We start from the raw sequence: 11,823 nt of genomic DNA on the forward strand, positions 1-11,823 counted from the left end.
TAAGTTTTATTATTATTAGAGGTAAATAAACTTGGAGAAAGATTTCCTTCTTCTACTTTTGCTTTTGAGGAAACTTTTTTTTTCTAACCACATTTTCAGGATTTAAGATCTCAGTGGTCAGTGTTTGCTATGGAAGACCATGAATCAATGTGATAAATTGAGATAAATTTCTAAAGAATGAAGAGTTTGGGTTGTGACTTAAGAAAAACCATGGTAGAGAGAAGAGGAAAAATGAGGAGATTTTACGACAGTGGCAGGGGTCAGAGGCTGTATTGGAGAGTGAGTACTAAGTATAAGACACCTCAAAAACGCAGTGCTGGGGAGGTACATACAGTTTATGAGGATGCTGACAATTCTGGTCTTTAGGACAGTCATGTTACAAAGAGAAAGTCACATTGATCACTGCTGTGGAGTACCTGGCTATCTACTGGTGTGGGGCCCAGATGTCTTGTAGGGCCCACCTGTCCTGGAAGAGAGCTTTCCAACCTGCAGAGCTTCAAAACTTTTGTGGGCAAGTCTGCACTGAGGAACCTTCAAGGAGGAGACAATAGAGCCCACTTTTCATAAAGCTATGTAAGTATACCTTGGAAGGATTTATCCAGAGTTGGCAATTCTGGATTGGATCCAATTGGAAAGTCGAGATTATTACCTAGTGTCATCTCTTGGAAGTTTCTACCATGTGTTGGTAACTGGTCTCTCTGCTTTAACATTTCTTGATCTCTGATGAACCCCTCTGTAGTAAGATTGCTCATTCCTCTCTTGGACGACTCTGATTATCAGCAAGGGATTTTGATGTTGAGCTATGAAGAGTCTCTTAATTATTTACTCTCATGGTTGTAGAGTCCTTTATTTTGGCTTTCCCAGTAGTTTTCATGTATGTCTATCCTGAAAGTTATGGTACTGTCTACGGCCATACCACCCTGAACGCGCCCGATCTCGTCTGATCTCGGAAGCTAAGCAGGGTCGGGCCTGGTTAGTACTTGGATGGGAGACTGAAAGTTATGGTACTGTGTATTATAATTGCTTACTAGCCTCTCTCTCCCATTGTTGAGCTCCTCGGGGACAAGTGACATGTCTTCCCACTTTGTTTCTCTGGCCCCTAGCATGATTATGATCAGGTGAAGGTGCCCAGCAAACATTAATATACTAGAGTTATACTAACCAAGACTAATCCCTCTAAATACCTGACAAGCCATCAAAACTTTGAGGACAATTGTCATTATAAACAAGTCTCAAGTAATGTTTATACATTTGTGAACAATATTATTGGGAAAATATGGATTGGTATATATTTTTTAAAAAATTCAATTTTCCTGTCCTTGTAAATGCTTCTTCCAGTTTGTGTACATCTTGAGGGAGTCTTAACTGTGTCAACTGAAACTACTGATTACCTCCTTAAATCACACTTTTAAAGCTATTTGGTGTCCATGGTTTACCATAGGAAATTTTCGTATTTACTCCAAGCAGACTATGATTTCTTTAACTTCAGGGATGTGCCTTCCTTCTCAATAGTTCTTGTGCCTAGCACAGTGCCTGGCACTTTGTAAATTTTCAATACATGCCCCTCGATGCATAATTAAATGAACATTTCCATTGCTATTAAGTTCAATAATTTTACTTAAAAAAAGGAGATTTTTTTTTAAATGTTACTTTCACTTTTCCCAAAATATTTAGGAAGTTCCCTGATTCCTCTGGGAATTTAACATTAGTTGAAATTATTAACGTCTTTAGTGGTTTTTCTTCTGATTGTTTCTTCCCTTTCATTTCTTGAGTGCATATTTTGAATTAGTTTCAGAAACTGAGTTTTAAAACCTCTGAGCCATACCATTAGCCATGTCATTTAACAGTGTGAAAGTGCTTTCAGAGAAACAGATTCAGGGTTTCCAGAGGAAATAATTTCCCTTCTCACCACTGGCTAGGACTTTCAAAACTGCCTTTTTGCCTCCTGAAGCTAGTGATAGCAGTGAGTGGCTTCTGTATCCATTCTAAATGCAATCTTCCATTGCAGCTTTGTAAAGCTTGCACTGGCTCCCTGAACAACCCGTTAATTAAGAATTCACAGTCCCGTTTCTTCTTCATTCTCCTCCACGGCCTGTGCTGTCAGGTTTTGCTCCTCTTCCTTAGTAACGGAAACTGAAATTAGAATTCTGGGTGGAGGCGTCACTCCCTGAGGAGACTGAGAACACTGTAGTCTTCTGAACTTGTTCTCTTTTCAGAGCATCTGTCAGTAGTAGCTCACTCGTTAAAATGTGGACATTTCATCATTCTGTCACTCATTTAGCATCTACCTCTTGCACAAGTCACACCTTTGTAGGAGGAGGCTACTAGAAACCCTCATAATTAATAAACCATCATTCTAACTGTGTGCTTATGAACATGAACATTATTCTCAAGTATCCTATTGGTAGGTAACTCCAGTTAAAAGTCTTTTTGGGATAAGTCAGGGTATTAATATTCCACAGGTTCTTATGACTATTACGTGAATTCATAAGCTTAAACTGGCTGGTGATTGGGGCGCCTGGGTGGCTCAGTCAGTTGAGCGTCGGACTTTGGCTCAGGCCATGATCTCGCGATTTGTGGGTTCGAGCCCTGTGTCGGGCTCTGGGCTGACAGCTAGCTCAGAGCCTGGAGACTGTTTCGGATTCTGTGTCTCCCTCTCTCTCTGACCCTCCACTGCTCACACTGTCTCTCTCTCTCTCTCTCTCTCTCTGTCAGAAATAAATTTAAAAAGAATATTAAGAAATTAAAAAAACAAAGGTTTGTGTTTATGGCTGAGAGATAACAAGCAGTCAATAAAATTCAGCAATTCTTCTTACTAATTTTATAATAATAAGTACATATGTAATATAAATAACATATTTGATTACTTGACTAAATTTCTACACAGCCTAGGGAGGGAGCAGTAATCTTATTACGATTCAGCCCAAAGACCATACATGAGATTTAACATGCATTTCATTGTATTTTATACATTTCGTTTAAATTAAATTGAATACATTATAAATAGAAAATGTAATTTAGAAGAGTAAAGGATCCAGCAGATAATTCTTTTTTTTTAAGTTTTATTTATTTATTTTGAAAGAGAGAGAGAGAGAAAGCATGTGTGTGCACAAGTGCACTTGTGCACTCGACCTTATGTAAGTGGGTGAGGGGCAGATAGAGGGAGAGAGAATTTCAAGCAGGCTCCTCACTGACTTTCCAGAGCCCAATGTAGGGCTAGAGCTCATGAGCTGCAAGATCATGAGCCAGCAGAACATTCTTAATGAATGTATGACCATAATTGATGTATTATGGTGAAGATGTAAGCTGAAACAACCCTGCACCTTTTAGGATAGAATACTTTTATTTTGTTTTAAAACCTAATGGGGGTCGGGGCGCCTGAGTGTCTCAGTAGGTGAAGCATCCAACTTAGCTTAGGTCATGATCTCGTGGATTCTGAGTTCCAGCCCCCAGTCAGGCTCTGTTCTGACAGCTCAGAGCCTGGAGCCTGCTTTGAATTCTGTGCCCTCCTCTGCAACTCCTCCACTTGCACTCTGTCTCTCTTTCAAAAATAAATAAACATAAAAAAAAAAAAAACAAATAATGGGTATTGATTGGTAGGTAACTTTTAAAGGCCATTTCCTTTCTTGACCTGTTTCAGTTTTAATATAACTTTAAAGCTTAATAAACATACAGAGAGCTGCTAAGTGTACATTTAATGTGACACACTAAATGTACCCAGACCATTGATTATTTTTCTGAATAATATTACTTTTACTTTTATTTTAAACTCCAATTAAATGTGCCATTGAAGTAATAACTGTTTCTTATGAAGAAATTACCTGATTATTTCATTCACATTTCTGTTGAAAGAACTAGAGCAATTTGTTTTCCAAAAATAGATGATCAGAAAGGTGAAAAAGAGTTGTAAGTTTGTGATGTTTGCTTTAGAAAAGGTAGCAGAGCTCAGTTTGTAAACTTGCTAATTATCCTGGCATTTTCTGGGCCTGGAACAGTTTCAAAATATATCCACACATTTTTACTGTCATAGTCAGAATTTCTTTGCCAAAACTGACTCAAGCAGGCATGCTTAGCATGGTTTACTAAGGAGGATTATTTAAATTTATTTTTAGTAATCTGTCTCCCATTCCTCATTTATCATTACAAACTTGCTGGGGTAGACATGTAATTTTTCTGGACCTCTTCAAATCTTTGTGTAAAACTCTAAGTATATAATTGAGGGCAGTTCCTAATCTCTCAGTTGTATTAACTATGTATTTGTTAAGAAAAATAAGATTGGTAACGTATTGGACAGCAATGTCATTCAAAAAGCAGAATTATATATAATTTTTTACTAGGGAACACATTCATATACATATGTACATGAATCTTTAGAGATGTTTCATAAAAATTGATCATCAAAATATTTATACAATATTACATTTTTTGTATTGTTGTAGAATTTCAGTCAAGAGGTAATGGTTTTACAAAGGTTCTGGGATGTGGTAGCATTTTGGATATATTTCAAATGTAGAGATAGTAGAATTTCCTGACAGAATAGCTTGTGAGTTTTTGAGAAACAGAGAGGTCAAGAATGACCCCCAAAATTTTGGTACAAACAACCAAAAGATGGAGTTACCATCCTGTGAGAGAGGTTGGCTGAGAATGGAGCAGTTTTCTGGGGGATAATATTTAGTTTTAGAAATGCTAATTTTGACATGCCTATTATACATGGATATAGAATATCTTCCCTTTGTTCTGCAAGATCCTTCCTCTATTCTTTTCCATTTTGCTCTCTGCCCCAGGAAATTGATCTTTGTTTATTTCATCAGTGGGATCCATTTGCCCTTTGGCTTCTGATTGTATTTAGCCAATGGAGAGCTCACAGGCTGGAGGGAGGAAGGAGAATGAAATCACGAATCTATTATCCTGGCTTCTCATAGTGAAATTTTTCTCAAGTTCTCTGTATTACCTGACTAAATGTTACCACTATTATCCTGGTGGTCTCTTCTACACAATTCTTTCCTTCTAGTTGCTAGTAACTGCTCCTTCCCCTCATCACTTCGGACTTACAGGTCTTAACAGTTCTGGTACTGTTGACCCAGAGACACTGCCCTGTCTATCATGGTTCCCCTATACGCCACCCATACCTTGGTGAATAGTCACTTTGTCAATAGACTCTCCTCAGATTTCCTAAATCAGTGTGTCCTCTGTTTCTTACCTGGACCCTACATGATGTAATATCCAAGTGGAACTGAGTAGTAAGATACTGACTATATAGGTTTGGAGAGCAGGAAAGAGATTGGGCGTTATTAGCATATAGGTGGTATTTAAAATCATGAATCTAGAAAATATTATCATGGGAATAAAATATCAAGACATATCTAGAAACTAGAAAGGGAACACGTACTGGGCTTGTTGTGGGAAAAAGTAGGAACGTGCAAAGGAATCCAAGGAGTAACAAGTGAAGCTGAAGGCAAACTATGAGTGTAGTCCTGGCCAAATGAATACAGTCCTCACAGCAAAGAGAATGGGGGCGATCACCTGTGTCAAACACTCCTGATAGTCAGGTATTATCAGGACAGGGAAGGGACTGCTAGATTGAATAACATGATAGGGATAGAAACTTGATTAAAGTATTTTCAAAAGAGAAGGATGGTGAGGGATTTGAAAACAAAGAGTACAGATAACATTTTGAAGAGTTTTGCTGCAGTGGGATGCCAAACAGTGGAGTGGTTATCTGGTGACAGAGTGGAATCAAGATAAGAAAGAATGGAGAACTTTTTATATGCATTCTCTTGGTAATCTCTTACAGTTACAAAACTTTAAGTACTATATAATGCACACACTTTACTGTAAGTGACATCCACTGTAATGGAAACAATTTGCCAAGTTCTTGATCCAAGAAAAATCATGGTGCATTCGGGGAACTGAATGATTGCAAGTATCTCAACATGGCTGTAGGATGGGGTGAAAGTAGAGATGAACCCTTTAGTCTGGTTGCCTAAGAGGCACTGAGTCCTCAACAAGAACATGAATGAGCTTGCCAGCAGATCCTTCCTCAGCTGAGACATGGGTTTTCTACAGCTCTTGATACTGTTTACAATACTAAACTTGATACTCTTTACAATACTAAGCAGTATTGTAGTCTTGTGGGAGACTCCAAGCCAGAAGTCCAAGCTAAGCCACAACCATATTCATGACCTACAGAAATGGGGAGATAATAAAATTGAAATGATTTGGTTTTGGACTAACTTGTTATATAGCAACTATTAACAAACACTATTTCAAAACATCACTCCAGATGTCACTGTAGTCTCAAGAATAGAGTAAGAAGGGACAAGATTGGACTCAGTCGCTCCAATAAGGAGGCTACTTACAGAAATGCAAGTCAGAAGTAACAGCTGCAAGTTACAGTACTCTCCTCAGACCTTTTGGAATGATCTTTCTTTGTTCTACTTTTCCCTGCAGATATCAGTTCTCAGAGTATTTACCTTCCTTCTATAGGACAGCCAATTTCAGTCCTAATGTCTCTTCTTTTGACCCATTACATTGCGGTTAGATCTTCTGTTTGGACCTGTATTATAGGAAACACTCTGTGACTCCAGAAATTCTAGGAAAGAAGATTTCAATTTAATAACTTGGACACTTCAAATTCAGCACATCACTTTTAAGATCTATATGTGACTTGAAAGGTAACACATTACATAGTTTCCACTCATGAATATCTTAACATGGATAACTTATCAAAATAAAAGAAATAGACTCTGAGAGAATAGAACACAGAACAGATGACTGTTTTCATGCAGGCATGAAAGAAGGGACGGGAAAGGCATACTTAGTGCAGTGTCTAGTATCCAGAACATAGTTGGTTGCTCAGTAGATATTGCATGAATTAACAGGGTGGGATGTTAGTGCTCAGACAAGGAGACTCTGACGTTCGGGGAAGAATATTAGGGTATAGGAGATTTGGAGGAGGCTAGGGAGGGAGCAAAAGTAGAAAGTGAGGAAGAGGGGCGCCTGGGTGGCTTAGTCGGTTAAGCGTCCGACTTTTGCTTAGGTCATGATCTCGCGGTTCGTGGGTTCGAGCCCCGCGTCGGGCTCTGTGCTGACTGCCAGCTCAGAGCCTGGAGCCTGTTTCAGATTCTGTGTCTCCCTCTCTCTCTGACCCTCCCCTGCTCACGCTGTCTCTCTCTCTCTCCTAGAAATAAATAAAAATATTAAAAAAAAAAAAAGTGAGGAAGAAAGGAGGAATTTGGGAGGAGGTACCCTAAAAAACTCACCAATATCAAAGGTTTATCTAGACCTATCCATGCTTAACTATTAGGAACAAAAGACATCATGACAAAGCTGAAGATTAGCACATTGTTTAGAGGATTTGAGGCAGTGCGTTCCATTGCGTAAAGGGGCAGAAATGGGTTATTTTGTTCCTTGGATATTCACACAGTAGCTACAGATATAGTTTCTGGAGGAATATTCTTCAACTTACTCTGTCATTATCAAGGAAAAAGTTGGAGGGTTTTGATGTTGGGGTTTTATTGAGCTGTGTCTAATGTTACAATGGATAGCCTGTGTTTACAGGAAACAGAAGGGATTGTGGAATTATTATAATGGAAAAAAGCCAGCTAATAATGGAATACATTAAGCAACAATGCCAAGAAGGATTAAATTTTCCTGTCTTCTGTTTCTAATTATACAATTGTCATTTCTTGCTTAATTTTAGAATGCTCACGGCATGATTTAACTAGGAGTTTAATTTTTCCACTATCATATTCTGAGGATAAAGATTAAGGATTTTGTCTGTTTCCTCCAAATTTTATTATTTTTCATCAGCTGTTCACTTAAATGTGCAAAATGTTGATATCATTTATTTTAACCTCAAGATTAAATAAATGAGTTGAGCATCATATTGATGATATTAGAAGTTAATGTGTTTTCTGTCCTGTTTCTAAATAAAATGGAGAATTTAAATGTGCTAGGATCACACTTTGTAAAATAAAAAGTTTTTACACTGTGCACTTTATTTAGAATGTAGCTTTTTAGTAATTTATGCTTGGGGAAACAAATGAATATGTTAAAATTCCACCCTTTACACCACATGCAGTAGTTATTAGTGAAGTCAACATATTGCTTGACTGTCTTCATTATTACTTTATGACTACTTGTGTTTAACTAATAGCTTTTTTTTTGTTTTGTTTTAGCCTTCCAATGTACTGAAACTTCCTGAATACTCAATACAGCTGTTCCATATAATGACACTGCCTCATTAGTTTGATGCATTTGAGCATACATACTAATAAGGACAGTCACAAGGAAAAAATGCTTTACTTTGTTCTTCCCTGGTGTTTCTTTCTGAAATAAGAACATTTGCCACTAGTGGATGTTGCAGCTCAAATGTAACCAAAGGAAAAATCTCAGGAAAAGACACAGATGGTCTCATTGGACTCTAGAGAAACCTTGTCTGTATCAGTAGCACTTTCTCCCTGGTTTATCTACCTGTTTGCACAGCATAAAAATTAATTTTTCAGGTAGTACTTTCATAGCTATAATTAACATCAAGCCTGTAATTTCATAGTGTAGGTGGATGAAGAGTTACTCAGCTAAAAATAGAGCTGCCTAATAGTCCCCAGATAACCTTGTGGCCCCTTTCTGTTAAGAGGTTTTCCTGCAGTGTGTGGTGGCTTGCACAGGCATGCATTATTCACATGCACTCCTGCTTCAGCATTGTCATGCATCATGAATTACACCAAGGGGGTCCTTTCCTGAGGAGGAGAGGGAGGTATGTTCCTCTCAGACAAATCCTAAATTGGATTTTCTGGACCATAACTGACATTTGTCTGTAACAGACTTGAAAAATAGTTTTCTTTTTTCCACTGTGGAATATTCCATTTGTTAGAAAGCTATGGCAATAGGGAAGTAGAGATTCATGTTATCATATATGCAATTTAATGTCCATTCAATTTCACTGAAATGTTTTCTGCAAGAGGGTCCTATGTAGATTTCCAACACCTAGGAAGAGGAAAACTTTAAGCTGCCAAACTATGGTTATAACAAAATGAATCTTTTTGAAAGGATTTCCAATGGCTAGGAAGGAGTTGAAACCTGTTAGAAGATTTGTTTTGGGGGCTCTGTATTTTGGTTCACTAGCAGACTCTGCCTAATTTGATTTTCTTTACACTTATACTATTACTTATATTTTATCTAATTCTACTGGAAAAATGAGTATTCAAAACTTTTAGATATAACCACTGCAAAGAAAGAAATGCCAGACTTAGTTAGATAATGACAGTGTGTCAAAAGGTTGCAAATCAACAGTATTTAGTTCATATGATTGGTTCTGTTGTCCTTTAGGGATTTAATGAAAGTTTCCAAAAGGTATAAGATATGTTAAAATTAATAATTAGGGGAGAAGCATCTAGAAGTAGATACGGATTTGCTTGTTCCTGGAATCTTTCAGAAGCTCAATATAGCCTATGTTGAACAGAAATGATTATAAAGGAGGTGAAAAAGAAGACTGGTTAATGGAATATTTGTGTCAGCTAGACGGCTGCTGCAGACAAATGGCAATCATAGTCCCTTCTAATCTAGCAAGTTTTAGAGGGCTCATTCCCCTTGCTGACTTTACCTAAAATCCATCTGGAAATGTTCTTGTAGTTTTAATTGGCTTTGTGGAATCTCTGCCCTACTGCCCTGTGGCCCAGTGCCTGGCATATATTAAATTCTTAGTAAATGTTAAATGTTTTATTACTAGAACATTTCATTCAAATTGTATGGAGCTGTATGATTTCAGCCGAGGATGTTATATTCATGAATATTTTGGATTCAGCATACCCTTAATAAATCTATAGAGCGTTTTAATCTATCCCTGAGGAAAAAAATTAAAAAAAAAAAAAAGTACTTCTTTACGGATACAATTCTTGGTCAGTTAAAGTAACCTTCAAAATGTCTTGTAAATGACCAAGAAATCGTCCCTTAAAGTTAATGCCTCTGAATATAACTAATTAAGAGTTCAGAAATAAGATTTAGAAGCAAGATATTATATGTGTACACAAAGGAGAAGATGGTTTGGTGTTTAAACTATGTATTGGTCGCAACTCCAAAAGTTGTACTGGATTTAGTTCTTAGTTAAAAGGCAACTAGAAGGCCTTGCATACACATTCTGGGAGAGAAAATGAAAAGAACTTCAAAACCAATTTGATTTCTAAAAAATAGTTCCCCATTCCCCTGAATGTCCCACCAGTCACACCAGGCACTTTGTCTTAGAGGTCTGTTCCTTTATGGTCATTAATGTTGGAGAGACATATAAACTGCAAGTAAATGCAAAATAAATAGTAAAGAGTGGTCCAGATGGCTGCAGAGTGATTACTCATTAGGGATAATGAAGAATGAGATTTAAAAAAGGTCTCTTTGATGAGGAGAGGTATTAAAGTGGGGAGGCAGTTAAGGAAATTGGAAGAGAAAATGAAGGAAGCTGAACACTTGTCCAGTGAGGTTATTTGAGAAAAGTGACCATAGTTAGACAAGACTGTTTTTCATATTTTATTTATCCATATGGACAGACATATAATGGTGCTATAGTTTTCATCAAAATTTGGTGTAACATCAGCGCTTATTTCCAGTTAAGAATTCTGCCTGATTTTTTTCTTCCTAGGTTTTTAGCGTGATGTGTATATTCACAATTTTCAATTTTTTCTTCCTTCTTTCTCTCTTTGCTGTTTGTCTCTATGTTTATATAATATATACGTATTTATTTTACTTACTTTGAGTTATACAAATAATAAAGAATACATATCATAGAAAAAATGTCAAGTGGTAGTGATCAGTCATGAATCCCCTTTGGAGGTAACCTTCTTAGTTCTACTCTCCATCTCCCATCATATTACTCTGTCACCAGGGTTAATCCCTGTAACTAATCTATATTGATTACTCTCTGTAACTAATCTGTGTTTAGATTTTTTTTCCCAGCATGTTTTTTAAAGAAGGTAAAATACCTCCTTGAGAACATTAGGAAAAGCAAAGTTGATGAACTGAGATGAATTTTTCCAACACTATGCTTCTTTATGATTTATAGAAATCTGAGCTGGCTGATTATGTACTGATTTAACTGACATAAAGATTTTAGAATACAGTAAAACCTTGGTTTGCGAGCATAATTCATTCTGGAAACATGCTTGTATTCCAGAGCACTTGTATATCAAAGCGAATTTCAACAACCATTAGCTCAGTTGTAATCATGTGACGTTCAGTATCACATACTACTCATATTGCAAGATTTTGCTCATTTATCAAGTTAAAATTTATTAGAAATGTTTGCTTATCTTGNATTTGGTGTAACATCAGCGCTTATTTCCAGTTAAGAATTCTGCCTGATTTTTTTCTTCCTAGGTTTTTAGCGTGATGTGTATATTCACAATTTTCAATTTTTTCTTCCTTCTTTCTCTCTTTGCTGTTTGTCTCTATGTTTATATAATATATACATATTTATTTTACTTACTTTGAGTTATACAAATAATAAAGAATACATATCATAGAAAAAATGTCAAGTGGTAGTGATCAGTCATGAATCCCCTTTGGAGGTAACCTTCTTAGTTCTACTCTCCATCTCCCATCATATTACTCTGTCACCAGGGTTAATCCCTGTAACTAATCTATATTGATTACTCTCTGTAACTAATCTGTGTTTAGATTTTTTTTCCCAGCATGTTTTTTAAAGAAGGTAAAATACCTCCTTGAGAACATTAGGAAAAGCAAAGTTGATGAACTGAGATGAATTTTTCCAACACTATGCTTCTTTATGATTTATAGAAATCTGAGCTGGCTGATTATGTACTGATTTAACTGACA

The 11,823-nt window shown here is 36.8% G+C and overlaps 1 pseudogene; it reads left to right on the top strand.

Annotated features, from left to right (window-relative positions):
- Window positions 1-902: 902 nt before the first annotated feature.
- LOC144229288 (5S ribosomal RNA) lies at window positions 903-1,016 on the top strand (annotated as a pseudogene).
- The last annotated feature ends 10,807 nt before the right edge of the window (window positions 1,017-11,823 follow it).

This window comes from Crocuta crocuta, unplaced genomic scaffold, assembly GCF_008692635.1.
Source record: "Crocuta crocuta isolate KB4526 unplaced genomic scaffold, BGI_CrCroc_1.0 scaffold163, whole genome shotgun sequence".
NCBI lineage: Eukaryota > Metazoa > Chordata > Mammalia > Carnivora > Hyaenidae > Crocuta > Crocuta crocuta.